Genomic DNA, 11,260 nt, shown 5'->3' on the forward strand with positions numbered 1-11,260 from the left:
CGACGTGCTGTAACGCAGGTAGATTTATTTTTTGTATACGTTGAAATAAAATTTTTATATATTTTAAATATCGAGCGTTTACCTATATTCAATAATACCCCCAATCTGCACACTTTTCACAAAGATGGGATTCTGATATAAAAATCCACCTAAGCTTTAACTGTCATCAGTGATATTAATGTTACCTTATATAACGACAGGTAATAAGTCCCAGATGGTTTCTAAAATCACAAATTAGTTTTTGTGCAAATTGCAGATAGAGGGTATTAATGAATTCAAGCCCTCGATATTTCACATTTTTATATTTGTAAGTTATTGGAAGCAGGGATGCCAACTTGGCTCAAACCGTGCCATTTGTTCCTATTTTACTTTAAATGGCACTTAATTTTTCAATTTGGCACAAAATGCCAAAATGGCACTTTTGTAAAAAAAATAACATTTCAATACAGTTTTGTGAAATCCTTTGCGTGCACTTCTTTTTCTCAACTAAAATTTTCTAATTTATAAAGGCTTTTCGACTGGTTTATCTTATTTTATCATTGCACTTTTGTTTTGAAAATGTGGTTTTATTTTATTGCTAAATGTGAATGATTAAAAGGAATTACACCTCTTTTGGCACTTTTATTTTTCTATTTGGCACATTTTGGCACTTCCTTTGGCACTATCCTCAATATGGCACCTCATAACTAAGGAGAGTTGGCAGCCCTGATTGGAAGATTTCTGCTGTGTTTTGAGGCAACAACTTGTCTGCAGTAAAAAAGCATATAATTTGTGTTTCAAAAGTGTGTGAAAACCAATCAATTAACTTATATGATCTCGTTTCCGATATTAAATAATCAATAATTGTTTATACCCGCATTTTGGCACATTGGCTCGTTGAATGTGCCATCTAATAAGTAGTGTCGTCGTTCTCCTTAGCTGCTTTTAATTGACTGCTGGCGGAGGCATAAATACAGTGTAAGAAAATTCTTTTTTTATAATTGTTTCCTTATAGAAAAGTTGGATTCTTTTCCACCTTAGACATTCCGAATTCGTTCAAAATATGCTAATTTAAAACACAGAATTCTTTCAGTGCTCCTCCGGGGTTTTTGGACATGTACTGATTCTTCAATTTAATAGTGTTCGGTTTATTTTTGTAGAAACGAAAAATGTTTTGCAAGTTATGGATCATTTCTCCACTCTTTCTTCAAATATTTCTCATATTCCAGCTGTGCGCAGGCGTTTAGTTTTTCGCATCGTGTTTTTACATATTCGTAATTTAAATTTTTTTTAATAGAATCAGGTGGTAGTTCATAATTGTGTGTGGATTAATATCACAACACTGAGGATTTGGCAAAAGCCTTTTTCTTCTATTAAAAAACAACACTTACGGGGCAATGTTTATTGTAAGAACAACATTTTTTTCTATGAATCGACATACTTTAAGCATTGTTGACGCTATTTCCATTTGAATGAGGAAATAGCGTCAATGACTTTATTTCCAAATTTTTGTTGACTTTATTTCGCTTTTGAAAAGGTAATAATGTCAATTGACTTTACTTCGCACCAGGGTGGGAAATAAAGTCAATTGACATTATTTCCATTGACCTTATTACCTGTCACCCGTCCGCGGACCGCTAAACCTTCGTCGATTTAACAGCATCCACCTTTTTTTCGCACTAGGTATGAAAGTTAAATTTTCAAATTATACTTAAATTAGGGTTGCCAGATTTTTTATGCGGGAAATCAGTACATTTCAGTACATTTTTATTCAAAGCAAAATTATGAATGTAAGTAACAGAAAATAATTTAAAACGCCTGAGTTCTTGTTTTTAACAATATTTTGGTATATAAATAAAATATAGTTCATACAAAATAAAAGTGTTATTCAGTTTAACATGAGTGTACACATCATTATACACAGGAGCCAATAAATTATTTTATATTTGTGACTTTTTGAATAGCAATAACACTGTACGGCAAAATCAACTTTTTTTCTGGGTATTGGACCAAACCAATTTTTTTTAAGAGATTTCGTCATAGGTAAAAAAGTAATTTCTCCGTTCGAAATTGGACCTTTGGTAAACAATTATTTTAAATTACTGTATGTAAACTACTAAACAAAGTAAAAACAAAGTCGTGGTACGCCCTTTTCTCTTAAAACAATATATAACTTTTTCTATGTTACAGGTGCTATAAGGGGTCAAAGGTCGGATTTTCGAAAAATTGAAAACCTTATATTTTTCCAACAAGTTCGAACTGATTTAAAAAAAATTAGTATCGTCGCAAACGTGATTAAACCCGCTTTCTTCTGATATGCAATTTGTATACTTCGTATGTATAAATCTGAGAAAAATCAAAAAAAAATATATACTTATATATATAAAAAATATTTTAAATAAAAATGCCATACGGGTTCACTAGTAGTTCATCAAATATAAAAATGTTATTCATTTTAACATGAGTGTACACATCATCGTATACAGGAGCCAATAAATTATTTTATATTTATGACATTTTTGAATAGCAATAATGAAATCATTCCCATTTTTAGTGTTTAAATAGTCAAAGAATTCTATACATTTCATTTTAAAATTACTTTTAATTTGAAGCTCACTTTCAAAAATTTTAATTAGAAGCCGGTTTCTCTCTTTGCGCCAGGAAACAAACTTTATTCTTAAGATCCTCTCATACTGTAAAAAAATGCCACTTTTTAAGGAGTTGATCTATATTTCCTCATGGCTTAAATAATTTTTTAACTACGCAAAAACTGTGAAAGACTAAGAATTCGCTAAAAAGAGTATCTAACCCTATCTATTGTATGCAAAACTCTTTTACAGAGTCAGTAAATTGAGAAAAAGGAGTTCTAAGTTATAGACAAAAGCCATTCGAATATTGAAATTTATTGTTATTAAACTGAAAGTTATTTTCGAGATAATTAACAACACTCGAGAAAAATTTAAACCTTCCTTTTAAATAATTTAAGCTCCATCATATTATCGCAACTGGTACGTAAGGACCCGGCGATATGCCCATAAAACGATTAATCTTTTTGTTGTATTAAATTTTTGAGCATATCAAACATTATCTAAAACATTTCAACTATAATTTAATTATTTTCTTCTTATTTTTTACAGTATAGTTTAAGGAAGTTCCAACGTTATGCAAAACCCTTAAGAAAATAGTAAAGTATTTCGTTTGAATAGAAAATTCAGTACAAATCAGTACACGTACTGATTGAAGAAATGAATAAAATCAGTACAAGAGTTGAAAAATCAGTACTGTACTGATAAAATCAGTACGTCTGGACACCGTAACTTAAATGTTTGCCGACAAAAATATACATAAAAGCGGATAAAAGTACATTAAAATGAAAAACGTATTTTTATGTGTATACATTTTTGATAGTGGGTGGACAACTTCTTCCTTCGGTACCATGTCTACTTTAGGGCTCACATCAAACAATGTTTGCTATTAAAAATTACCTTGAAAGAAATTTCTCCGAGCAGTTTCAGCCAAAACTATGTTTTGACCTATATATATACGCCTTTAAGTAAGTAGGCTATTGGAAAAGCCGTTAAAATGCCAATAAAAATAAGAGAAAATTTCTCGAGAAATTATGTAGCTACGTACATGTACCCAAAATGGTGTGCTTGTACCAAACAGACTTTCAAATTTAAAAGGCTGAAGAGTAAATCGATGACTGAGTGGAAGATCGACCTATCTCGGCAGCCAGTTCGAAAACGCAATATCTCAGAAAATTCTTCAACAACGCTTTATCTCAGAAACCTTTCAAGAACGCCCAATTTCAAAATTTTATTGAAAAACGCCCTATCTTAGAATTTGGTTGACTGCCCTATCTCAGCTGCGGATTCAAAAACGCCCTATCTCAGCTTATTTTCACTGTATTTTCGTTTTTCAACCGAATTCTGAGTTAGGGCGTTACTCCACCAAATTCTGAGATAGGGGTTTTCAACCAAATTCTGAAGTAGGGCGTTCTTGAACAGTTTTCTGAGATAGGGCGTTTTTGAACTGGCAGCCGAGATAGGTCGATTTTCCACTCAGCCATCCAAATACAATTCTACCTATTTTTTCAGGGACCACAAATAATGGTTATCCTTTGAAATTTCAACTCAAAAAATCACGCGGAAAGAGAAATGCTACGAGCATAAGGAGTAAACCAATATAATTCTTATTACTCGGAGTACCTTCAGCGGCACTGATTTTTATTTTTTGATTTTTACTTATAAAATTCAAGTTTGATCATTATATTTTGAGTTTTATTTTTTACTCAGAAAATAATCATTATGTTTTGAGTTTTATTTTTTGCTCGGAAAATAATCGTTACGTTTTAAGTTTTATTATTTGCTCCGAAAATAATGGTCACGTTTTAAGTTTTATTTTTTGCTCGGAAAATAATCGTTACGTTTTAAGTTTTATTTCAAAAAACAAAACTCAAAACATAACGATTATTTTCTGAGTAAAAAGTAAAACTCAAAATGTAATGATTAAACTTGATTTTAATAAGTAAAAATTAAACATGTAAGAAAGTCTAAGTTCGGGCGGAGCCCAACATTAAATACCCGGCGCAAATATAAAATATATGTTTTCCACCTTTCCGAAAGCTATCGCTACATGATAAGCCGGGGTGTATAAATATTAAGTAAATTAGCGTCCTTAAATTTCGAAATATAAGCATTTACCGTTATATGAAAAGCGGCCGTAATTTTGGTCTGATGGCAGCAATTTTCAACTGTTTGCTTTAATGTGGCAAGCACAATAACCATACCGAGTTTGGTACAAATTGCTAGAACGGTTAGCGAGATACATATATGAGATCATAAGTGGGCGGTGCCTCGCCCATTTTCCAAAATTTTATCATAAACGTATTTCTTGGTAAAGAATTGTTGCAACCATGAATTTCGAATAAATTAGCTTTAATATTTACTGATTTATCGAGGATTTCGTATTTCTCTAAATTACCGTTATATGGGATGTGGGCGTGGTTATTGTCCGATTTGAAAAGATTTCGGCCGTTTGGTATGCTGTGCCAGGGCCAACAACTATGACAAATTTGGAAGAAATTGGTGCAGCGGTTACCAAGATATACACATGTAACCATAAGTGGGCGTGGCCACGCCCATTTTCCAAAAATGTTTAATATTATTATTTTTCGTCTAACAATCATTGTAAATATCAATTATCTTCAGTAGTTAATAAAATATCGCAGTTTTCGTATTTATATGCCCAAAAGAAGTGCACGTACCAAGTTTCGTTAAGATATCTCAATTTTTACTCAAGTTATCGTGTGCACAGACGGACGGACGGACAGACAGTCCCCGCTTAATCGATTCCTGTTTTCATTCTGATCATCTTATCTTACTAATATTATAAATGTGAAAGTTTGTATGTTTGCATGTTTGGGAAATCATCACGTGGAAACGACTGAACGGATTTGCATCAAATTTTGTTCGCAAGTAGCTTATGGGCCAGATTGGTTAATAGGCTATTTTCTTTAAGAGTTGCTACCTGTTAAAAAGTTTAATTTATTTAATATGCGGGAACGACTGAATGGATTTGCATGAAAATTTGCACACAGATAGCTTATGACTTAGATTGGAAAATAGGCTACTTTATTTAAGAGTTGCCACCTGCTAAAAAAGTTTAATTAGATTACTACGCGGAGAAGTCTGAACGGATTTGCACGAAATTTTGCAAGCAGGTAGCTTATGAAGAGTTGCCACGTGTTAAAAAAGTTTAATTAAATTAATACGCGAAAACGACTGAACAGATTTGCATAAAATTTCGCACAGAGATAGATTAGGAAATAGGCTACTTTTTTAAGAATTGCCACCTGTTTGAAAATTAAATTTTGCTCACAGATGGTTTATGACCTGGATTGAAAAATAGGCTACTTCCTTTACCAGTTTCCCGATCAGAACGAAATTTGGTACACATACTACGGATTTCGGAAGGATGGTCTTAGACTAAAAGTAAGTCCGATAACTCAAGACCGCTCCCATACAAATTGAAAATTTCATATTACATACATATATCTGGAAGTATTTGTGGGAGAGAACTGGAACTTGGTATAGTGATATGTATGTGAAATCAATGTTGGCAATAATCGATTGATGTTTTAATCAATTAGTTAATTCGATTAAATTCAATCTGATTACAGTTAATCATGATTAATTTTAATCTGACTAAACAGTTAATCGTAGCCGCGATTAAAAAAATTAAATTTTAATCATTAACTCTTAATTTGATCAAGTATATTTGGTGATTAATTAATTTATGCTGGAATTTTCCTGTGCACACAAAGCAAGTTAATCCGATCCGGGTATAAGCTAGTTTATGTATACATTTGTCTATATCTATCTCGATTCGTTTTGCCTGTTACAAACAACCGTTATGTGAACAAAGTTATAATACCCTTGTGCACAAGTGCGCTCGGGTATAAAAATAAAAATCAGTGCCGCTGAAAGTATTCCGAGTAATGAGATATATTTTGGTTTACTCCTTATGCACGTACCATTTCTTTTTCAGCGTGATTTTTTGAGTTGAAATTTCAAGTGCTAATCGTTATTTGCTGTCCCTGCTTCTTCCTCTTCTTCTTTCGAAATTATTCTTTACTCTCTTATTATCTCATTGCTCTCAGCTTGATTGGCGCAATCTTATATTCTATCATTCTTGTATCCGAGTTAGTTCTCTGTCTCGCCTTGTCTCTAGTTCTTTTAGTGCTTTAAACCAAACCAAAATATAATTGATATAAGTGTTAAGAAGGTTGAAATTGCAGCTGTTGTTTATTATTTGCTGCAATATGACGAGCAAAATAAACAAGTAATTTTTAAAAAAATATATATATATATCTATATATTTCATGATGCAATGATCGGATCTAAACCAAATTAGTATGGGACCACCTCTGAGACACTACCTTTCCGTTGCAAAAAGAATTATCGAAATCGGTTGACGTGACACTTACAGATTTTGACACTTTATTGCGTAAATTTACACCGTTTATACAGAAACAAACAACCAATATGCGAAAACCTATTTCTGCTGGCGAGAGGTTGGCAGTAACCTTAAGGTTTCTGGCTACAGATAAGCATACAATTATTTTTCATACAGAGATGAATAAAAACTGATTTATGCACATGTAGGCGATAGTTATCATTCGCTTATATTTTTGTTCCGAATACCACACAATTTGCACAATTGCGGAAATTATTCCTGAAGTGTGCACTGCCATTTACATGTCCCTAAAAGACGAATTTTTGCAGGTAAGTACTTCTTTATTATTAATATATAAAACGACTTTCATATACAAAACATATTATGGCTATTCATCACAGCACGTAAGTAAATGCCTCGTAACCTCTAAACCTCGTAAATTAACCGGTATTCCATACAAAATTAAATAAGTTTACGAGATTACGAGGCATTTGGGCGTTTAGATAAATTGCCCTATTATTATTGAATATACACATGTGTACATACCAGAGAAAAGCAAGGAGCTACTTGAATTTGGAGTTCGTTTATACTGAACTAATGTACGTATGATTTGATACATGAACAACGTCAAGCGTACGAGCCGCAACTTGCTTTTAAATTTTATACCGAGTCAACGCAGTGAACAGTTTTTTTTGTTCGAATCATACACTTGTACAATTTCAAACCAACCGAATCGTTGCTTGTATATTGAGATACTCGTTCTGTATAAACAACGTGTTGTATTCGTTCGAGAGTTATATGTTCTACAGTTTTTATTGTAAGATTCTGACGTGCGTAAATTATGTCGAATACAATTGAAAATATTTCTGAAAAACTCAAAAGCGGTGTTCTAAGAAAATGTAATAAAAGAAAAGGTCGTAGTGAAGAGGTTAAAGACTTTTGCCAACGCAATATACCCCAAACTGATTGTTTTCCTATCGACACAACTATAAATACAGAAAATTCCTCAGAAAATTTAGCTGAGATAACCCCGCCGACGGATGACTATTTTTTCTTCCCAGATGCAATAACCCCTCAAAATCCGTGTACACCTATAACATTAACTGCGGAAATTGAGAAATATTCACAAAAAACAACACAATATGAAAGTAATTTTGATGCCATGCAATGGTGGGAAACCGAAAAACTTGAGTTTCCAACTCTTTCTAGCTTAGCATTTAAAATATTATCAATACCAGCTAGTAGTGCAGCTAGTGAGCGCACTTTTTCACTTGCAGGTAATGTAATAGTCGAGAAACGCAATCGCCTAGCTCCTAAGGTCGTGGACAGTATATTATTTTTAAACTCAGTTTTAAGGAATGAAAATAATATCTAGTTTGTAAATAAAGTAAAGCTTCACTTGGCATTTCCAATTGGCGTCAGTAAAGTATACTGATTATTTCAGGTATTTTTAAATTTTGTTATTTTGTCGCAATAAATTTCAAATACTTCGTTTTATCGATGTGAATACGTCTATGCATATGAATGTATTTACATATAATTTTTAATAATGAAATAAACAAAAAGTATTCATGGACATAGGAAATGCAATTAGGGTACTCACAGTTTACTTCTAAAGTTAAAAGGTGGCAACTTTAACAAGATAACACACTCGAACTGTGAGCAACCCTTATGTTTAAATAAAGTATTAAGTTGATCAACAATACCACGCATTGCTAGACCGTTTGCCTTTCACGCGTTTGTGTTTAGAGAGCATCAACAAACCACATACATATTTCTCTCTATTCTCTCTTCTCTTTTTTATACTCAGCTAGCACAGCGCAAAAATAAAAAAAAAATAACCTTTGCCAGCTCCAGGCAGGCGCAAAGAGAAACTTATGTACAAGCAGCGCTGCGCCCAAAGCGAAATTCATGTATGTATGTACAAGCAGCGATAGATGCCAGTTTAACACAGAACATAAACATGAGACAAAGTCTAGTAATTTTGCCCAAAAGTGTTATCTCTAATTAGTATGGGAACCAACAACAAACAAAGTTACCACATGGTAAAATGTTTTAAAGTTAGCAGGTGGCAAAATTAACACAGTAGATAATATAGAACTGTGAGTACCCTAAATATGGTTTTTTATTTTGGCATGCACTTCTTTTATCGCGAAGGAAAAATGCATACAGATTTAACATCACATCGCTAATATTTGAAATGCGATAAACAAGAAATTTGCGCTGTCTTTCATTCGCGACTCAAATATGAGTTGTCCGGAAATTGCCGATGTCGGGCGCTAATAAATGAGAAAAAGCGATCCCGGTAGTCCGAACAGATTTCAAGGACATTGCAAAGGAGATGATGTTACAGAGGATACATTCATACATATATGTGAGACTGCAAAAAACTTATTTTCGTTTGAAACGAATATTTATAAGAATATTCCAAGCGTACACTTTTCAGTATAATGGAGTATCTGCGTGGTATTTTTCTATATGTGTGTACCTTTGCATGACGGCCAAATCATACTTATTATTCTGGTTTACAGCAAAAATGTTCTATGGATGCCACTATCCAATTCTTATGTAGAATTTCCCGGTGATTCCGGAAAGCGAGATAATTTTTTTTCTATTGATAACTTTTCGAGATATTTGCAAATTACCCTTATTCAGTTTACAAAAACAGGAGTGGTTTCACTTAATCACGTATATCGAACCAATTGAATAATTGTAATACGAGAAACGGTAAATGAAAGCAATTAAAATTCTCTATAAACCATACATACATAACTTTTCGATAGCCCTGATAGTTTCCGAGAAATTAATTAATCATTCGTGGCAGCTCTTGCTTACGATGCAACTCAGGTGTATGTGGCGTATGAGTAACACTTTTTCTCCAAAAAAATCCTTGCGTATTCTCGTTACTTAATAATTACTTTCTTATTTATATATCGATTTTCTTCATTGGTAGCTTAATTTTTTTCTAAAGGAACGGGCTTTAACACAAGAGCAAGTATACGAATTTCTTTAGTTTTCAATTATAAACAAAATATAAATAGAGGTGGTAACATTCGTTCGTTATGTATTTCTGTTTAAAAGCTATTTCTGTCCTATTTCTGTTTAAAAGCTATTTCTGTCCTCTTTCATTTTATACTTAATTTGGATATGCGATTTGTATACTATCAGGAAATTACTTTCATTTCGGACTTAAAAAATATTTGGCCAAGTTTGACTGTTAAAAAAACAACTGTTATTTTCGGTACCTGCTTTTTTTGACTCTTCACCAGACCTCCACTTTACTCATTATTCAATGTTAAGTACATATACGCAGTATGTTTCATTTATTATCCTTATTAACATAAAAAATGCAATTATTACGGAACAAAATAACATGCTGATATTTCATTAAACTCTAACTACACCAATTCCTTTGCCTAACGAATTTAACATGGCAATGTCATTGAAGCGTACCGAGAGGGTGCGCGTGGTTTGTCCTTTAGCTAGCGGTTACCTGGTGCACTAGTGACGATTACTAATCGCTAGCTCTTTGCCTAACGACCAGTAATGCATAATATCGCTAGCAAATTGCCTTAAGGCTCTGTTATGCATACTTGGCATTGCTTGAGAGTTGTCACATAAGGAATCTGTTAAATGAGCTTCGCGTGTAAGCGGTTACCCAACGCACAGCATTACATACGTAAAAGTCTGTTGGTTTTTGATTTCTACGTAAAAATGGTATAGCAGTGCATGCAATGCCAAGTATGCATAACAGAGCCTTAACAATAGGTGATGCATGGAATCACCAGCACCAGCCACCAGCAAAACTCCAGCAGAACTACAGGGGGCTCTTCTGCATCCTATACATACTTGCTTTTACAAAGGAACAAAAATTACATTACATACATACATACGTATGTACATACATATGTATGTACATATACAGCTTGAAAAGAGTTGATTGAAAGTACGTACATCGAACGAGTCATACGTACTTTTCTGCTTAATCTTCAACTCATTGACTTGTACATTTTATTCGAACCAAATCTTGGTTGCGTATATTTTAAACAAGCTTGCCTATCGAACAGCTTTTCATGAAACATATACTGGCTAGATTGGCAAAAAAAAGCGGCTAAAAACGGCTAAAATGTTTTAGTGAAAATTCACATGCTTTATTTAAATAAATCGCAAGAAACGAAAGACTAGTTAACACCATTAATTTATTTCGAGTGTATATTCCTCATCATCAAATGAATCACTATTGTATATATCACCTGAATTCATTAATTTTAAGAGATCGTCATCTACAGTAAAATTATGGCAGCATTTTTCTTCACGTTTTAAA

This window comes from Rhagoletis pomonella, unplaced genomic scaffold (assembly GCF_013731165.1).
Source record: "Rhagoletis pomonella isolate Grant_MI unplaced genomic scaffold, Rhpom_1.0 Rhpom_scaffold_00016, whole genome shotgun sequence".
Taxonomy (NCBI): domain Eukaryota; kingdom Metazoa; phylum Arthropoda; class Insecta; order Diptera; family Tephritidae; genus Rhagoletis; species Rhagoletis pomonella.